The following is a 19086-nucleotide window of genomic DNA, read 5'->3' on the forward strand; positions in this document are numbered from 1 at the left end:
AAAGCTATTAATGGCAGATTTAAGATCTTAAATCTGCCATTAATGGCATCAGCATCTGATGCCAAACCCCATGCTCGTAACTCTTACCTGCATGTCCTCTACGCACACACCAGGGCAGGACTCAACTATACCGTCATGGGCAGGACCCACAGCATTTAGGTTCACAGAACCTTAGAGTTGGAAGCAATCCAAGGAATCTCCTACTCCAGTCTCCTAACAATGCAAGACGTCCTTCTGTAACGTGACACAGGTCAACATCAGCCTCTGCTTGAGTACCTTTAGGGGAGTAGAGCACATTCCTTCCCTGGATAGTGGGAAGCCTTATTATAGAGGCAAAACAGTACCACCTAAGGAGACAGACAGGCTCTTTAAGCCTTCTGAGCCAGGAGATCTCAGACAGGGTAATTAACCAGATGAATTCAAGCCTTCTTATCTGTAAAATGGAGATATTGTCTCATAAGATCATGCTGAGTGTTAACAGAATAATAGATATAAAGCCTTACCAGACACACAATAGACAATGTTATTTTCCCTTCTGCATTAACCAGATCAGAGCCACTGATCTGGTAAATCTCATTCAGTTCCACATAACGGTGGGAAAGAGTTTTGTCATTAAAAAAACAACAACCAAACAATCGCTCATTTCTATTTAACTTTGAACCAGCACTGTCTCTATATTTCAAGGCCTCTTCTATTCCCAGTTTGAAGGCTTGTGGTTATTTATCCCACCTGGACTGCGGTGAAGGGTGAGTTTGAGAAGTCTCTTGATTGGGGGCTGAGTGTAAGCTCCACTGTGAAGGCTGCCTTTTTATTTTTTTGACCCCGTGGCATGTGGGATCTTAGTTTCCTGACCAGGGATTGAACCTGTGCCCCCTGCATTGCAAGCGCAGAGTCTTAAACACTGGACCACCAGGGAAGTCCTGCCTTTTCTTTTGATCATCCAACTTTTTTCATTTTAGAAGTTTCAAGAATAAATTCTACTGATTTCGGCTCCTTAATTTAAAAATTGAGGCATTATTTAGATGCAGTACAATTCATCCATTTTAGGTGTATAGTTTGGTGAAATTTGGTAATCGTAGACAATTGCATAGGCACCCCACACTCAAGATATAGGACAATTCCCTCACCTTCAAGTTTTCCCTTTAGGCCTTTGATTTTAAAAGGGACGTTGACAAGTTGGCTGGGACCCAGGGCAAGAAGTCTTGAAGTCATGACATAGGCAAACCACCTGAAGGAATGAGGGGTATCCACTGCTACCCAGAGAAAAGAAGGCTTATGGGGGATACATCAGCCTTCAAATAGTTGAAGGGCTGCTATGTAGAATAAAGAGTAGACTTAGTGTAGCTCAGAGGGAGCCATCAGGACTCAGGGACAGAAATGAGAGATATTTTGATTCAATATAAAAAAGTTTCTCCAATTTAAAAAAACAAAGAATTCCTGTAGATCAAACACTTGGGAAGTGATGGAGTCAAAATTTTTTTTTTTTTTTTTTTTTGCAGTACGCGGGCCTCTCACTGTTGTGGCCTCTCCCGTTGCGGAGCACAGGCTCCGGACGCGCAGGCTCAGCAGCCATGGCCCACGGGCCCAGCCGCTCCGCGGCATGTGGGATCCTCCCAGACCTGGGCACCAGGGAAGCCCGATGGAGTCAAAATTTGAACCCAGGTGTTCACATCTTTTTAAAATATTTATTTATTTATGGCTGCATTAGGTCTTTGTTGCTGTGTGCAGGTTTTCTCTAGTTGTGGCGAGTGGGGGCTACTCTTCATTGTGGTGTGCGGGCTTCTCATTGCGGTGACTTCTCTTATTGTGGGGCATGGGCTCTAGGTGTGCGGGCTTCAGTAGTTGTGGCACGTGGGCTCAGCAGTTGTGACTTGCAGGCTCTAGAGCGTAGGCTCAGTAGTTGTGGCGCACGGGCTTAGTTGCTCTGCGGCATGTGGGATCTTCCCGGACCAGGGTTCAAACCCGTGTCCCCTGCATTGGCAGGCGGATTCTTAACCACTGTGCCACCAGGGAAGTCCCCAGGTGTTCAGATCTTAAATCCAAACTTTTCCCCTTCTACCCTCCACTTTGGAAGATATACAGGAGGCCCAGGGAGTATGGAGTGAAGGTAGAGGTAATCTGGTATGAGTTAGCTGCTCAGATGTTTGTCATTGACCACCATTTACCCCCTGGCTCCGGCCATGCCTTCACCCCAGGGCAGCCAAGACCCAGCAATGACAAGAGGCCCTTGGAGCATGGGTGGAGGAGGGCAAGGCTACCCTGTCCTCAGCCTGTGGTTCGCTTTGCTTCACTGCTTGGAGCAATCTCTTGCCCTGATTTCCAGTGTGGGCTGAGGATCGAGGTCAGTGAGAAGCCCAGCCCTAGGTTTGCCTGTGTGGGTGCTGCTGACAGGGGTCAGCTGCTCGTGTCTGGGACTGAGCACAGATGCCAGCCCGCTGCCCAGGCACTGGCCCAGGAGTTGCAGCAAGTACCTCCACCTGCCCAGCAGGGCTTGCGTGAGAGGTTCTGAGCGTGGACGGGGAAGGCAACTGTTGGAGAATAGAGACAGAGCACCCTCAGGTGAGAGAGAAAGAAAGAGGAGAGAGTGTCTGAGAAGAGGAAGGGAGCTGGGAAATGAGAGCAGGGAGGGGCTTTACTGGCTCAACTTCTAGGGAACATGCAAGTAAGAACTCACAGGCAGGCGGAGGAGGAGGAAGGATGGGCGTGCGAGGGGCTTTGCTCCATTTACTGGGACTCCTTGACCTGCTGGCCTCCTGTTGGGTGGGGGTGACACAGGTACTGCTCCCCAAGAAGACCTCAGGGCTCGAGGATGGTCAGGTGATGGTCCTCAGCCCTGCCCTCGCCATGGGGGATGGTGGAGGCTCCCGAGGCTTTGGGTGCTGCTTGGGTGTGACTGAGGCATCTGCCGAGGGCAGAGAGCCGAGGAAGGCCCCTCCTCCCTAACTGGCCTCCCCCTCTCCCCTCCTTTTCTCCGGGAGGGAGGGAGTGGGGTGGGGTGGGGACAGCAGGGCGCCCGGCATCACTAGGCAGGTGGGCCGGAGCGTCGGGTCGGGTTTGCTGAGGGTTTTCCAGGTTTGCCCAGCTCAGGGCCCAGCCAGTTGGCAGGAAGCAGGACAGAGGTCACTTGAACTCAGACCACACGTCCCTGTTAAATACATCAGCTTTTAAATCAACCTTTGCTCAAAGTCCAGCGAGTTCCAAGACTAGAGCTCACCAGCAGAGAGAGAATTCCCTGGTGAACCCAGTGACTCCTCTTCTTCCAGGACCCAGGTAAGAAATGAGTCGGCTTCCCTGTGACGGAGGGCACTGACCACCTGGGCCCGAACCCCCTTCTTCCTCCTTTTCCTTTTCTACACAGTAGCTGGCTGTCCAGGGCAGAAGAGAGGCTGGTGGGGAAGGAGCCAGGTGGTGTTGGGGTTGAGGTGGAGGGATTCTCCACACTCTGAGGTTCTCTCTGCTTGAGACGCCCCGACCTTGGCAGGCTGGGGTCTGCTTCACAAAGGAATTGGTAAACTGATCCTGAGAAAAAGCTTTCCCAGGGTTGCATGGGGGTTCGATGTACAGCCAAAGGGAGTGAGACAACAGACTTCACAGGTCGCGGGGAGATTCTCCCTCACAGGACCTTCCCACTGTACAAGGGCTTTGGGTAGTAAAGATTTTCTTCTGGAAGCAGCCCTTAAAGGATACAACCTAACAACTTTCTCACTGGATAATAAAAACATGCGTCTCTCCTCTTTTTTTTATCACATTATAGCGCTGAGAATTGTGGAGAAACCAGCGGATTTCTAGGCTGGCTGAATTTTAAAACACAGATCCCCAGGCTCTGCTTTTGGAGTGTCTAGTTCTTTGGGTCTTGTGAGGTCCTGAAAAATCTTTTTTTTTTTCCCCCCAACATCTCCCCCACTCCCTCCCCAGATGACTCTTGTGGGCAGGTAGGTTTGGGAACCACTAGTAGCTTATTTCCTAAGCAGAAGTGGTCAAGGGATTTAAATGTGACTGTCATCTCAGGGCTTCCCAGCTAAGGAGACTCCTGATCTGGGCTGGCTCTGCAGGAACACGTTCCTCTTTAATTATAGTCCCTGCAATGTTGCACCCATGAGCTCTCAGTCCCCTTTCCAAAAGTCACAGGGGATCTTTGTCTCAGGCCACGGTTGTCTAGTCACCTGGAATCACATGTTCTTCCCTGCAGCAAATAACTCAGGGACTTTGAGTTTGTGTGTTATGACAAAGTGAATTGTTTTTATCTTTGACTCTTTTGTTTGCTCTTTGTATCATAAACCATGAAGTGGCTAGTAATGATGTCCTATGTTCATAGACCACTGGCTAGACAGCCGTTTCTCATCCTGTAGAAAGAACATGGGACTGGAATACAAATAACTTGGGTTTTGATTCAGTTGTTTGTAACGGGCCATTAGACAAGTCGCTTCACCAACCAGAGACTCAATTTTATTGTCTATCAAAGACTCTCATCTTTTCCCCAAGGCTGTATTGAAAATAACATTATAAATATGTGTTCATGCATAACCACAAGTGTGCTTACATTTCTTTTCTTTAAAATTTATTTATTTAATTTATTTATTTTTGACTGTGTTGGGTCTTTTTGCCGCACGTGGGCTTTCTCTAGTTGCGGCGACTGGGGGCTACTCTTCGTTGAGGTGCGTGGTGGCTTTTGTTGCGGAGCACGGGTTCTAGGTGCGCAGGCTTCAGTAGTTGTGGCACATGGGCTCAGTAGTTGTGGCTTGTGGGCTCTAGAGTGCAGGCTCAGTAGTTGTGGCGCACGGGCTTAGTTGCTCCGCGGCATGTGGGATCTTCCCGGACCAGGGATCAAACCCGTGTTCCCTGAATTGGCAGGCGGATTCTTAACCACTGCACCACCAGGGAGACCCCTGTGCTTACATTTCAAATGTGTCTTTCCAAGGGCTCTGTGGAACAGTGGGGCAGCCTTGCCGTCAGCTGGGGGATCTTGTCTTTTAATCTCATCGAGCCTCTATTTACTCATTTACCAATAAAGAGTTGAGACTAAATGATCACGAATGTCCTTTTCAGCCCACCAAGTACAATAGATCCTGGAGCTTTGAAGGCTGGCTCCTGCTTGTCATTTGGTTAGGAATTAAAATGTTACCTCCCCAGGAATGGCTTTTAAATTTAGCTTCCTCCCTCCACCTCACCACTGCATCTCATCATTTGTAGCCTTTATCATCAGAAGTCATCTTCTGCACTTTTTGTCACCCTTTGGCAGACGTTAAACTTCAAGAGAGCAGGGGTCTTGTCCTTTGTGTTACCTGCTGTAATACCAGTTCTTAGAACAATACCTGGTGTAGAGTAGATGCTTAGCTATTATGATAAATGGAAGTTAGTGTGGCAGGGAAGGAGCCACAGGCATGGAGTCAATACGTTTGGATAAAATGCTCTTATCAAAGACGAGGTTGAAGAACTCTGATAGTCTCTCAGGCACCTAAGGCCCCGAGTCTGATCAGGTGGGAATGGGTGTCTCCGGTCACACCCTGGTTAAATGATTTTCACATTTGTTGCATAGGAGTTGGATGAGAGTAGCAAGGTAGAGCTAGATGTATTTTCCTCGAGATCTCAGCAGCTCCTTTCCTTGGCCCTTCATGATAATCTCTTTGCCTGGTGGGTATCATGGCTCAATGATTAAAAATCAGAAACCTGAATTCCAGAGCAGATGTATTCTCCCTCTCTTATTTCCTCATTGGTCAAATGGGCATAATAGAACCTAGTTCTTAATGAGGATGAGATCGGAGAAGCTCACAGTGTCTTGTGCACCTTAAGTGCTACTGTCCTGATGATCTTCAGACAGCTTTATGATGGGCATGGCCCCAGGGAAGGAAGGAACCCAGGCAGTGGGAAGGAGTTTTGATAAATATGAAAGAGAGTCCCTCGTCAACTCAATGGCAGCTGTGGTCTGAGATGGCCAAGCCTCACAGGACATAAACACTGAAGCTCCTCTGTAGTCTATAGAACTGAGTCTACAGTGCTTCCCAGTCTAACCTGACCCGCTTCTTACTTTCAACATATGCCTATTCTCTGGGCTTTGGGAACCAGTCACCACCCCTGAACATCCCTGTGCTACTCCTTTTGCCTGGGATGCCTTCCCCCTCCAAGTCTAACTACTTTGGTTCCCTAACACAGCCCTCAAGGTTGGGAGGCTGGGGGGAGGAACCCAGACTCAACTGGGTTTGAATCCAGGTTCTGTTGCTTATCCAAATAGCTATGGGAAACCAACTTTTATATTTTCAGGGACTTCTTTTTCTTGTAAAATGGACCATTAACATTAAATGAGAACTCATAAAAGGTAACCTAGGCTGGCGCTTGGAGCCTAGCAGGAGCTCAATAAGTGTGTATAACAATAACAAACATTTTCTTTTCCATATTCCAGCACCCGTGTTTGGTAGTTGTGTCTATAACTTTCTCCACTTCACTCCGGGCTCTGTGAGGGCAGAGCAGTGTCTAATCTGGGTTGAGCCTCGGTAGTAGGTACTCAATGTAAGTTGTTGATTATATAAATGGTACTTGAAATTTAGAGGCTGGAGTGATTCCTTCAGACTGTGGTGGTTGGGGAAGGATTTGTATTTATATTTGAACTTAATTCAAATTTATATTTGAACCTAAAATTTGAACTGAGCCTTGAATAGGTCTTGAATTCATTCACTTGGAAAAAATGTGACCTACTATAAATAAGTAATCGGAGGGTGGGGGCAGGTATTTCAGGCAGAGCATGTGGTGTGAGCGAAGGGCAGGCTGGGTGTGGGTGACTGCACGTGGGCCAGTTTGGTATCGCCTGGGGAGCAGAGGGGGATGGAGTCGGGCTGGATTATGTTGAACCTCAAAGCCTGAGAAAGGAGTCTGGACTTTAGGTTCTTAAATGTTGTTTGTTTTTTTGCGGTACGCCGGCCTCTTACTGTTGTGGCCTCTCCCGTTGCGGAGCACAGGCTCCGGGACGCGCAGGCGCAGCGGCCATGGCTCACGGGCCCAGCCGCTGCGCGGCATGTGGGATCTTCCCGGGCCGGGGCAGAACCCGTGTCCCCTGCATCGGCAGGCGGACTCTCAACCACTGCGCCACCAGGGAAGCCCTTAAATGTTGTTTTTAGAGACTAACATGGTGAGAGTAAGATCAGGAAGTTTGTCTTGGGGCAGTGGCTGGGAGAACCTAGAGGCTGGATACATAGGAAAAGAGCGAGGGTGCAGAAATGCAAGTTCAAAAGGCCTTGTAAAACAAGACGCCAGTTTTGGGAGATACTCTTGTTCCAGCCAACCCTCGGCTATTTTCAGGTACCAATTCTATCAGCAGCACAAGGATATCCTTTCTCCGAGGGCACCTCTGTGTCCACACGATATCGACTTTATCTCTTTCCCAACTTGCGGAACTCGTAGATAAGCAAGTAGAGAGGGGAAGGTCTTGAACTCCAACCAAGAGTCCTACCATATAGGACAAAGTATCATTCATGATGCGTGGGTAGGGGGAAACGACATTTAGTACCAGCAGGCCAAAAGAACTTCAAGATAAGCGGATTCCATTCCTTATCATAGATGAGAAATAAGAATTACTCACTGGTCCTATGATCACCCTTCTCCGTTGGAACACATTTCATTAATTTCCCACACTTGAAATCTATGGCTACCTAAGACCAAACAGTAACCATCACAGTGGGAAAGTATAATTAGCATAAACATATTTTGGAGCCCTACTTATTTTTCTATTTTTGACACTAATCATTTAAAATTAATAAACTTGAGTGTTTGAATTTCCACACCTCTTGCTTTTTTTTTTTAATATTTATTTTTTGGCTGCATCAGGTCTTAGTTGCAGCATGCAGGATCTTTGTTTGCAGTGCGTGGGCTCTTCGCTTCGTTGTCGTATATACATGAGCTTCTCTCTAGTTGTGGCACGTGGGCTTAGTTGCCCTGTAGCACGTAGGATCTCAGTTCCCGGACCGGGATCGAACCGGCATCCCTTGCATCGCAAGAAGGATTCTTAACCACTGGACCACCAGGGAAGTCCCCCACACCTCTTTCTTTTCTTTCTTTTTTTTTTTTTTTGCGGGCCTCTCACTGTTGTGGTGTCTCCCGCCGTGGAGCACAGGCTCCGGACGTGCAGGCTCAGCGGCCATGGCCCACAGGCCCAGCCGCTCCATGGCATGTGGGATCTTCCTGGACTGGGGCACGAACCTGTGTCCCCTGCATCGGCAGGCGGACTCTCAACCACTGCGCCACCAGGGAAGCCCTAGGTAAAATATTTTTGAAGAAGGATGAAATTGAATTGCATTTATCTCCTCCTAGCTCAAGACATCTGTCAACACCAGCTGAGATATACTAGGATTTCTTTTATGCTGTTGGAAGAAACAGTATGTCCCGAGGCTCTGAGGCAGGCTTTGATAGAAGGTAGATATTCCTGACCCAGGGCTGGAACCCCTTGACCAGGGCTGATGGTTGTAGGGAATTCACCATCTACAGTTGCTGACTTAACATCACCAGTCTCCACCAGTTGTATTTTTCCAACAAAAGTCTAGTGATTGCTTTGTCTTACTTATGACATGGATGCATGTAAATGCTGAAGAGGCAGCATTTCTCACAAGGGTACGATGTGCAGACATGCCTGGTCAAGCTTCCTCCTTGCTGAAGTTCAAAGTGTTTTATAAACCAGCATGGAGTTTAGTGCAAAGTGAGTCACATTCAAGTTGAATGTTACCCGAGAGTTCCTGCCCTCTCTTCCCCGCTCTTCATGCCTCAATGAAACAGAAATAATTTACTCTATGGTTACATCCTAGGTTATACAAATATCCTTCCCCAGTTGCAGTAACTAGGATTAAACATTACTCCCCACTGTCTTGCTAAGTTTTCACCGTTTAGTTTTTCATGGCTCAGGTGTTGGTTACATAAGTGCCTTGTGAGGAGAGACTATGTTTTCTTTGTGGTCTGATAATGACTGCACCATTGATTCCTAACTATTAGATAAGATGGTGGTGGGTCCAGAGTACTCGTGACTAACTGTATTTATAGAATGATCCACTACATCCTGGATTTTGGGATACAAAGAAGACAATATTGGGGCATTTTCTTACCTGATGGTAGTCATTGCACCTGGCTGTCACTGATGACAGTGCCCTTCTGATTTTCCCTCTCTAAGAAGAATGCTGTTTATCCCACATCCTTTCTCTAATCTTTTGGAAATCCAGTGATGTTGTCTGGTGAGTGAACCTGTTCACTCATCACTCCCCAGTGACCATGATCCACCCATACATCCGTATATCAAGTGATGCTTCCCTCACTCCATCTTCTCCACCCTTTTCTGTCCCTTGGGTCCCTTGGCTGGTGTATCTTGTACTCACATCTATTAGAGCTCATCTGCTCCAGGTGTTGGGACTCTGTGGTCAGCTTAGCTCTGTAAAAGCTTCCTGGAATCTTATACCTCCTCGATATATGGCATTTGGTTCTATTTTTATAATTCCCTAACTTTCAGACTTACATGATACTTCTGGGTTTAGGGAAATCTGAGTTTATTATTTGAGCTTGATTTCATGGAGAACAAAATCTCAGCCCTGACTTTTCAGCAGCTAAAACTAACGTTGCAGAGGTGGTCCAGAGTGAGGAGATAGAGAATCCCTGGCCTGACAATCAAGATTCCTGCCCATCCCTAGTGCATCACTCAATCTCTTGACTGCTTCAAGAGGAAAATCAGGAAGATTGCTCAAATGTCCTCACAGGAAATGGGATTCCCATTGACTCAGGACTCTCACCAGAGAGCAGGGAAGATGGGGCACCTGGAGTGGGCTTCTCTACTCCAGATGCTATTCTTAGATTGCTTTACATGATCCATCTTCAGTAATCTTTGCTGCGTCCATATGCATTTCCTGTTTTAGGTGTATTTCTATCTCCAGCTCAGAATTAAGGAAGTCACGCATGTTCTCACAGCTGGCAAGTGGTGACACCGGAATCCAAAAGTGGGTTTGGCTTTAAAACTCTTGTTCTTTCTAATGTATTTACCCAAACTAGAATGCTGAGGGAAGATGGAAATAAAAATACAGACTCCCTTCACACAAGCTGCATACCTATATGGCCACTTTAGACTTTTTGTTAACTGGAAACTACTCTGTTCTAGACATCATTTAAGAAGACTTTTCCTGTGTCAACCCCTTAATTTGCAAAACTGCTCCCTCAGCCCCTTCTTCTTCCCTCTCCCCATTCATCCTGCCCAGCCAGTCCCTGCAGCACTTCATCTTTCCCAGGGGACACTTATGGCTTCTCTTCCTCAAAATTCACACTGGCCCCACTGTCTCACATTCTAATGAGTTCTGGGCTCACTGTGAACATAGAAACCCTCACCTCCTAGCCTTCTGTTTGTAAACATGTCACGCTCCAACTTGGGGTAAAAGTTACCACTTTCTCCTTCTATTCTTGTTAAATATTATAGTGAGAAGAAGCCATGAGAAACCATGCTGATCGTTCCGCTATAAATTCATGCTGATCGTTCCGCTATAAATTCATGCTGATCGTTCCGCTATAAATTCATGAGATCTGTTTATCTCTCTAATGAAGAGAGTTGTTAGCCTGAGTTGTTTCTTAGAAATTTTTATTCAACGCGTTGACTCATTATAGTGAAATAATGCTTCGGCTTTGGACAGCCTTTTTGCCAGGGTTATAACCTGCCCGTCCAGGGATTCAAGTCTGTTACTTTATGTGAAGTTTCTTAAAACTTTGAAATAGATGCCAGATTTTAAAAATGGGGACATTTTGCATAAATCTAGACTTCCAGGTTCTCTTGAGAGATTGGAAGGTCTGGCACACTGGGCTCTTATTTCCTCATAGCGGCTGTCTTTTGGCGGTAAGTACAGCGAATCCACCATCCTCTCCTGGCCACCTTCATGGATGTATCAGTTTGAGCTCAGTGGAGATTTTGGTCCACATTCTTGAAGTTCCTGATTTGTTTTGGTAAATTGACCTCGTCTTCCTCTTTATCTCATTTTTTCCACTTCTCTCCTGCCTCGGTAGAGGTGTTCCATCTCATCAAGGCCAAACCCATTTGCTGTGCTCTCCATATCATCCCTTGATATACAAACATTAAAAATAAAACCATCCACCAACCCTGCTTTCCCCTTAAGCTGCTATCCCAACTCTCTCATTTATCTGTTTCAAGATGTAATTTTATTCATGGCCTCTGTTATTTACTAGTATTCACTTGCTTCTTAGTCCCTTATCTGTCCTGAACTTGCATTTCCTAAACTTAGCGGCATTTTCTGTTTTCATTCTCTTTACCTCTTAGCGTCATTTTGCATTGTTAACTATCCTGTCTTGAAATTCTTCTTTTAGCTTGGACTGTAAAGTCTTGGCCTTCTGATCATTCCTTCTCAGCTTCATCTTCTTGTCGCCTAGATGTCGGTATCATGCAAGGCTTTATCCTCGGCTCTCTTCCTTTCATGTTCTCACTCCCTTGTGTCACCGAGCACTGCCATGAGGACTCTAGTCCATCATCTCCTGAGCTCCAGGCTCACACTTCTGTCTACCTGCAGGATGTTCTGCCAAGTCCTCTGATGTAAAACTGCCTCAAACTGACTTTGCCATCTCATTCCTCATAACTACACCATTTTTTTTTTTTTTTGCGGTACGTGAACCTCTCACTGTTGTGGCCTCTCCCGTTGTGGAGCACAGGCTCTGGACGCGCTGGCTCAGCGGCCATGGCTCACGGGCCCAGCCGCTCCGCGGCATGTGGGATCTCCCCGGACCGGGGCACGAACCCGTGTCCCCTGCATTGGCAGGCGGACTCCCAACCACTGCGCCACCAGGGAAGCCCTGGTTTTTTTTTTGACCTCTTCTTTTCTAACACCCAGCCCAAGTGGGCAGCATTACTTGGAAGATGTATTAAGTCTTGAGCTGCTGTAACAGAATACCACATGACAGAATAACAGAAGCCCATGTGGCTTAAACAGAAATTTATTTCTTCACAGTTCTAGAGGCTAGAAGTCCAAGATCAAGGTGCCAGCATTGTTGGTTTCTCCTGAGGCCTCTCTCCTTGGTTTGCAGATGGTGGCCTTCTTACTGTGTCTTCACATGGCCTCTTCTCTGTGTACATGCACTTCTGTGTCTTCTTATAAAGATGCCAGGCCCCACCTTTGTGACCTTATTTAGCCTTAATTATCTCTTTATAAGGCTGTATCTCCAAACGGTCATAAGGCCTCAACATAGGAATTTTGGGAGTGACAAAACTGATTCCATACAGAAGGGGAGTCTAGGAAAGTTATCAAGGGTGGTTAGTAGAAAAAACTGAGCAAGGGTAATAAATCCAGGGAAAGTATACCACTTATGGGGAAACAGACAGAATGAAAAGATGGCCACAGAATTAGGGTATCCTGGCAGCTCAGAGCTGAGAGGAGCCAAAAGCACAGCTACGTTCACATTGAGTGGTGACCTTAGAAGACTGAATTGTGCATGTACCACTCTGTGCAATGAGGCCTCTTGAACCCCCAGCAAAACTGTGTGTGAGTGAGGTAAGCAGTAATTAGGGAGAGGAATAGGGACCTCTTGTATTTCCTGGACACTAGCCACGGTCAGTGTAAATAAATATTTTGGACATCTGTGTTGTACCTGTCCTGTCTGAGACCATCTCTGCATGGAGAAATCTGAGAGGACAGGATTGAAGAGTTAATACCACATGTCACTCAGTCCTCTCTGTAGTTCCTCCACCTCTGTCACCTCCATTCTATTCTCACAGCTGCCGGCTGGGGCAGGCCTTCGTTGCATGTGAGTAGGACCATTACAAGAGCATCTTTCTTGACTTACCTCCAGTATGTCTTTGCTTCGGGCCATCCCTCTTGGAGCCCACCTCTGATCCTGTCCTTCCTCTGCTTATAACCTTTGCGTGGTCCCTGACCACCAAACTAAGGCCAGATCCCTTGGGCTGGTATTCGAGGCCTTTACAGTCTAACTTGTCACCTATGACAAAAGGACATCTTGGCTGCCCTCCTGTTGTCTTTTCTTCAGTCACGTTGAGTTTTAGCTCTTCTTTGACCATACCCAAGAACTTTCCCACTTCCATGCCTGAGGTCCACACTATTCTTTGTGGCTAGAATGTTCTCTTCCTACTTCTGTACCTGTTGAAATCCTACCAATCTGTTGTCAAATGTCTAAATCAAATCCTACCTAATTAGTGAAGCTTTCCTTAATTTGTCCCATGTTGTAGGTCTCATGGCATTTATACTCTGCTCATAATGGTAGCTCTTTTTGTACTAAAACTTTTCCTTCACCCCCATTTAACTATAAAGTCCTTGAGGATAGAGCTGTTGTTTCACTTTATTCCATCAACCACTTAACAGTGTTTTGCGTATAAGTGTGAGGCAAATATTTGTGGCACGGACAAACGAAATCACATTTGGGGTAATATGTCTTCTTGATGTTCAGTAGAATTTTGAGGGGCCTGTGTGCATGATCCCAAACAATCTGCACCCACTTCCATATGCTAACTGGAGAATCTAATTGATTGGCCTCAGACAGGAATGGAGCTTGGGTTTCCACCCATAGCGTGATGGAGGAGGAGAAATGGCCTCAGCTCTTAGGGTGGTTAGGTTTGCTGGCCAGGGGAGGGCTCCCTCAGACTTAATTCCTTGGACCAAGAGCCCACGGGAGCTGTTAAAGGTTGTTTTCAGCTGCTGGATTCTGTTTCCTGGCTCAGAACTAGAACGTGGGGAGGGAGGCAGGGTCACAGCCTTTAGGTTGCCACAAACTTCCAAGCTGTTGGCCGGGCAGGACTGTGGGCAGAACTGGATCCTGAGGGCCTCTCCTAACCAGGCTGCCACCTTGGTTTCTCAAATTGAGTAAAGGTGAGCTCATAGCCGTTAATATTTCACCCAACCTTGACATTCTTCTCTGACCCATGAGGGTGTTATCCCAAGACTGAGGGGAGAGAAGGGAAGCTGGGAGCAGCAAAGGGTAGTTTTGATCACTAGTTTCTTAAACTCGTGGGGATTCTAAAAATGCTTATGTTCAGGTTTCAAGCCTGGATTGAGTAAGTAGATCTGAGGCGGGGTTTAAGCATTTGTTTTTATAAATCTCTGCAGGTGATTCTGTGGGCCTGCTGGGATTGAGATTAAATTTGTAAGGTGATTGTGAGGATTAAATGAGATAATGTAGCATGCCTGACATATGGTGAGTTTTTAAACGGTAACGTGATTTATTATTACTGGCATCACCTGATGGTCTATAGATGTACACTGTCAACTAAGTAGATCTGTTCCCTCAGATGAAACCAGCTGCTGACTTTGGGCAGACAGCTCCCAGGGCTGAGGAGAAGAATAAATATCCTCTAATTATTTCTGACTTCACTTTTCCAGGAGTTGTCTTTTCCTTCTTCAGAAGAATTTGCTCTTCCCTGGCTTGTGTGTTAGCTGATCTATAGCAATTTCAGGATTCTTTTACAAAATAATACCTGGAAGCTTACAGGAGTTAGACAAATAACTCTGCTTTAGAGCAGGAAATAATTCGGAGAACCCTGTGTTCCATTTTGTATTGGGAGATGCTTTGTGTTCTTGTCAGGTTCCCACTGACCTTGAGACTCTCAAATATTTCTCAGGAGATCATGGATTTTTGATGAGCTAAGTGGCTTTAAGATCCCTTCACTCCTAGCCCTCCCCTGCACTGGAGGGGTACAGGGGCGCTTAAAGGCATTCACGCCCAGGGTATTTTTTAATGGGACCTTTCCATTTACAGCACCTATCGTGGAACAGGGGACTCTCTGACGTGCCGGGTGACAAGGCAGGCAAGCTTCACTACAAGTCCCACTGATGTGGGAATCAACTGAAATGGAGTCTCACTCTTTCTCCAACTAGCCCTGCTGAGGAAGGTCCTGTAGGTTCCAGCCCCAAACACACAAACTGAAGGGAAAATGAGGCTTCCTCTTAGCCTGGGCCAATTAAGCTGAACCCTTCTGGCTGTTTGAGTCTCACTTTTGTGGTTGTGTTCCTCTCAGGAACAGCTCCTGCCCGGACTCTTGGCTCTGTGCAGCACCGCTGGGGAGGGTGGGTGTTGACTCGGATCGTGTATGGGTCCATGTTGATGGCTGCCTGGAGCCGGGAGACCTTGGCTACCTTGGCCTTGGGAGAGTCCCCTGGGTCCTACCAGCTATTTTTCTCCTGTGGAAAATAGCCCAGTGGCTTCAGTTCTTTCTTTGGTCACATTCACAGGTCCTACCTACCCTCCTCTGTTGTCATTAGCTAGAGTTCCTAACTTCTAAAATGTACCTACTTTTTCTTTCGACCTTGGATATATTATTGCCTTTCCTGGTAGCAATAATCGAATCCTTTTAGAAGAAGGTGGGGTCTAAAGGTATGATTAATAATAAAGTTTGATAAAAAAAATCTCTTTGGCTCTCACCACTGAGTCTTTCCTGCCCACCAGCACTTTGTTCTCCTTCCCACAGACAAGAAACTTTGTTGCCAAAAATTGACTTTTCCCCCCAGAGCTCAGAAATGGTTAGAGCTTTCTTCCATTTCCAGTATTTTATTTTGGCTGTTTGAACTGTGGAGTAAGGTCTGCTGAGGGTTTGATGGACTCCAGCCTGAATCAGATGATCCCTGATATGATATTACGGAAATCCATAGGCCTTCACTAATTGCATATCTCTCCACCATAGGATTCTGATCTCTGGATTCTCAAGAAGCAGAAGATGGGGGTGGGGGCTGAAGAAATAGCAAACAGTATCCTTTTTTTTTTTTTAAACTATTACCTTACTTATTTTTAATTTTTAAAAATTGAGGCATATTTGATTTATACTATTATATTAGTTTCAGGTATACAACAGTGATTCAAGATTTTTATAGACTATACTCCATTTAAAGTTATTATAAAATAATGGCTATATTCCCTGTGCGGTACAATATATCCTTGTAGCTTATGTATTTTATACATAGTAGTTTGTACCTCTTAATCCCCTACCCCTATCTTGCCCCTCCCTCCTTCCCTTTCGCCACTGGTAACTACAAGTTTGTATCTGTGAGTCTGTTTTAAACAAACAAACAATTCATTTGTTTGCTTTACTTTTTAGATTCCACATATAAGTGATAATATACAGTATCTGTCTTTCTCTGTCTGACTTATTTCACTAAGCACAGTACCCTCCAAGTCCATCCATGTTGTTGCAAATGGCTAAATTTCCTTCTTTTTTATGGCTGAGTAGTATTCCATTGTGTGTGTGTGTGTGTGTGTGTGTGTGTGTGTGTGTGTGTGTATCACATCTTCTTTATCCATTCATCTGTTGATGGACACTTGTGTTGCTTCCATATCTTGGCTATTGTAAATAATGCTGCTATGAACATTGGGGTGTGTATCTTTTCAAATTAGTGTTTTCATTTTCTTTGTATATATACCTAGGAGTGGAATTGCTGGATCATATGGTAGTTCTATTTTTAATTTTTTGAGGAACTTCCATACTGTTTTCCTTAGTGGCTGCACCCACTTACATTCCTGCTAACAAGTGTACGAGGGTTCCCTTTTCTTCACATCCTCATCAACATTTGTTAATTGTGGTCTTTTTGATGATAGCCATTCTGACAGGTGTGAGGTGAATGATATCTCACTGTGGTTTTGATTTGCAAGAAAAGGAGGAAGAAACAGGAAACAGTAGGCTTAAATACAGAGATCCTTCCTAGTTAGGCCCTGTGTTCCAAAGTTCCAGGCATCCTTATCATGGAGCAGTGACAGAGTCTTGCTAAAGTGACTGATGCCAGCCCTGATTTAGGGGTCAGTGTAAACCAGGCTGTGGACTAGACAAACCCAGGACTGGAGCTGGACCAGAGCCCAGCCCTCGTGATTCCTAGTTGAACTGTCTCTCTACAAGATGGCACAGGAAACAAACAGTTTCAGGGCCCTATGTAAGGCCAAGCTTTGGGGGTTTTGATCAGCTTTCTCTATCGGTACAGTTGAAGGTGTTAAATATTTCATCAGTTTGGTGTGGGGGGCAGCATTAATCCTTTAGTGGCTGAACTGTGGGAAGAGCAGACAGGGTGGAAGGACGTAATCTGGGCCTGGACAGGAGCTGTTTCCCACCCAGAGTGGTAGCATTTCTATCAGTATTTTTATCGGTGTGAACTGGCTCTAATTCTCTGTGCTTCAACCGTAGATGTGAAAAGAAACTCTGACCTCGAACACCTGAGGCTTCAAAGACATAAGTGCAGATCTGAGTGATTCCTGTCTGGCTGTTTGAAACTTTAAAGAAAGAAAGAAACACACAAACAACTTGAGATTTTGCCCAGAAACAGGGATTTGTGTTTCCTTGTATATCAGACTCTCAGTTCTCTATTGAGATACAGGAAAACTTTGTCTCTTCTCTCCCCAAACACTGGACTGCCCTACGAGCAAGGAGGATTCATCTTCCATCCTTGAGAAAAAGAGTAAGATCCTGTGGTTGCCATTGCAGAGTGTGAGAGGGCTGAATTGTAGGGGTGGGTACCTTAGAAACGAGCATTCATACGCTGATCAGAAACATACTCATCTCTTGATGAAAACATAGCATCTAATGGCCCTTATTTTGAATAGTTTTAAGGACATGTTTCGAATTTTGTAGGATTTGGATGAGGTTTCTCTATAATTATTGATACTTCCAAATTTCAGAGGGCTTTTATTTTTTTCCCCTTCAAGGCTTTTCAGGCCTAGGAAATTGAGAGCTGATAGGGATCTAGGGGTAAGTTTGGACATAGATGTAGATTCCAGTTGGAAAATGGAATGCTTGCAGGCTGGATGATCAGTAGAAAGAAAAGTCATGGGTCAGAGTCAGAGGGGCCACACACAGGTTCCTGCATGTGAGGAAGCCCCACGCTGGCGCTGCCCTCTTCTCCCCTAACTCCCTACTTTCCCCCTTTCCTCCCAAAGCAGCATCTTCCTGGCGGTTTGTCATGATAAGACAGAGCTGCAATGCTCTCCCAGGTGTGGATGGTGATCGTGGTGACTGTGGTTTCACTTTTCTCTGCCCTTGATCCTCATTGGGGTGAGCTTAGGCCTCAGGCCCTCATAAGAGATCACTTGAAACATTGTCTATTTATTTTTTTATTAAAAAATTTTTTTATTGGAGTATAGTTGATTTACGCTGTTGTGTTAGTTTTGGGTATACCACAAAAGTGAATCAGTTTTACATATACATATATCCACTCTTTTTTTTTTTTATTCTTTTCCCATATAGGCCACTACAGAGTATTGAGTAGAGTTCCCTGTGCTATACAGTAGGTTCTTGTCAGTTATCTATTTTATGTAGACTAGTGTGGAAACATTGTCCATTTATTTCTTGTTTCCTTGGCTCCTTAGTCATTCATACCCCTGGTGGCTCGGCTGCCAGACCCTGCATTAGCCCAGGGATCGGGCCGTGGGAGGCTTTCTGCTCCATTTGTACTGTATGTTTCTGTGGGCACAGAGTCAGAGGTGGCCATCTCCAATCACAATGGCGTGGCTTCTCGGGAGCCTGGAGCACTTTGCTGTCTCTCCTCCGCCCTCCACCCCCATGCCCTGTGCGGTCATCTGCTCCTGTCCCTCCAGGAGAAACGGATGGTTTATTCTGAGTTACTGGAGGGAGCTGTGACGAGGGGAACGTGAGGGCTTGCCGTGCAGGCAGATTAACCAGCAGAGTCTAGCCTACTGCTCTCGGGCCTCTGCTCTACACCAGCAGTTCTTGGCCTCTATTCTCAAGCGCTTAAGCCAGGAGGTGCTGGGGACCCCTGGCAGGAATCTTTTTTTTTTTTTTTAAATTTTATTGAAGTATAGTTGATTTACAATGTTGTGTTAATTTCTACTGTACAGCAAAGTGATTCAGTTATACATATTTTTCATATTATTTTCCATTATGTTTTATCACAGGATATTGAATATAGTTCCCTGTGCCTAGCAGGAATCTGACCCTTAATGACTGGGTGCCAGGGCCCCAAGCTGTTGGTTTTCACACTTTTCCTTTCCTCCTCCTGTGGCCCAGAGCCTTGCTCTTGCAATGGGGTGAAAGGAGGGGCAGGATGGGTGGAAACGGAAGCGCTTCAGGAGGGAGAGATCTGACATGGCAGCAGGAATCCTCTCTCTGTCGGGCATCCCTACTCTGTTCTGACT

At 45.9% G+C, this 19086-nt stretch overlaps 1 protein-coding gene across 7 annotated transcripts in view; it reads left to right on the top strand.

Annotated features, from left to right (window-relative positions):
• PDZK1 (PDZ domain containing 1) overlaps window positions 1-19086 on the top strand; it is a 42803-nt gene that overhangs the window by 7039 nt on the left and 16678 nt on the right. Inside the window, exons 1-2 of one of the 7 annotated variants that reach the window (XM_029228409.1) lie at window positions 3068-3270; window positions 17123-17393. The exons of 1 other annotated variant lie outside the window; for it this stretch is intronic. The gene's annotated coding sequence lies outside the window, so the exon portion shown is untranslated. Of the gene's footprint in view, window positions 1-726; window positions 747-2539; window positions 2560-3041; window positions 3271-13687; window positions 13830-17122; window positions 17394-19086 lie in introns of those variants that run through there. 5 more of the 7 variants (XM_029228411.1, XM_029228413.1, XM_029228414.1 and 2 more) reach the window with 5 other exon arrangements.

The sequence above is a fragment of the Monodon monoceros genome, unplaced genomic scaffold, assembly GCF_005190385.1.
Source record: "Monodon monoceros isolate NGI ecotype Baffin Bay Population unplaced genomic scaffold, NGI_Narwhal_1 Super_Scaffold_18, whole genome shotgun sequence".
Lineage (NCBI taxonomy): Eukaryota > Metazoa > Chordata > Mammalia > Artiodactyla > Monodontidae > Monodon > Monodon monoceros.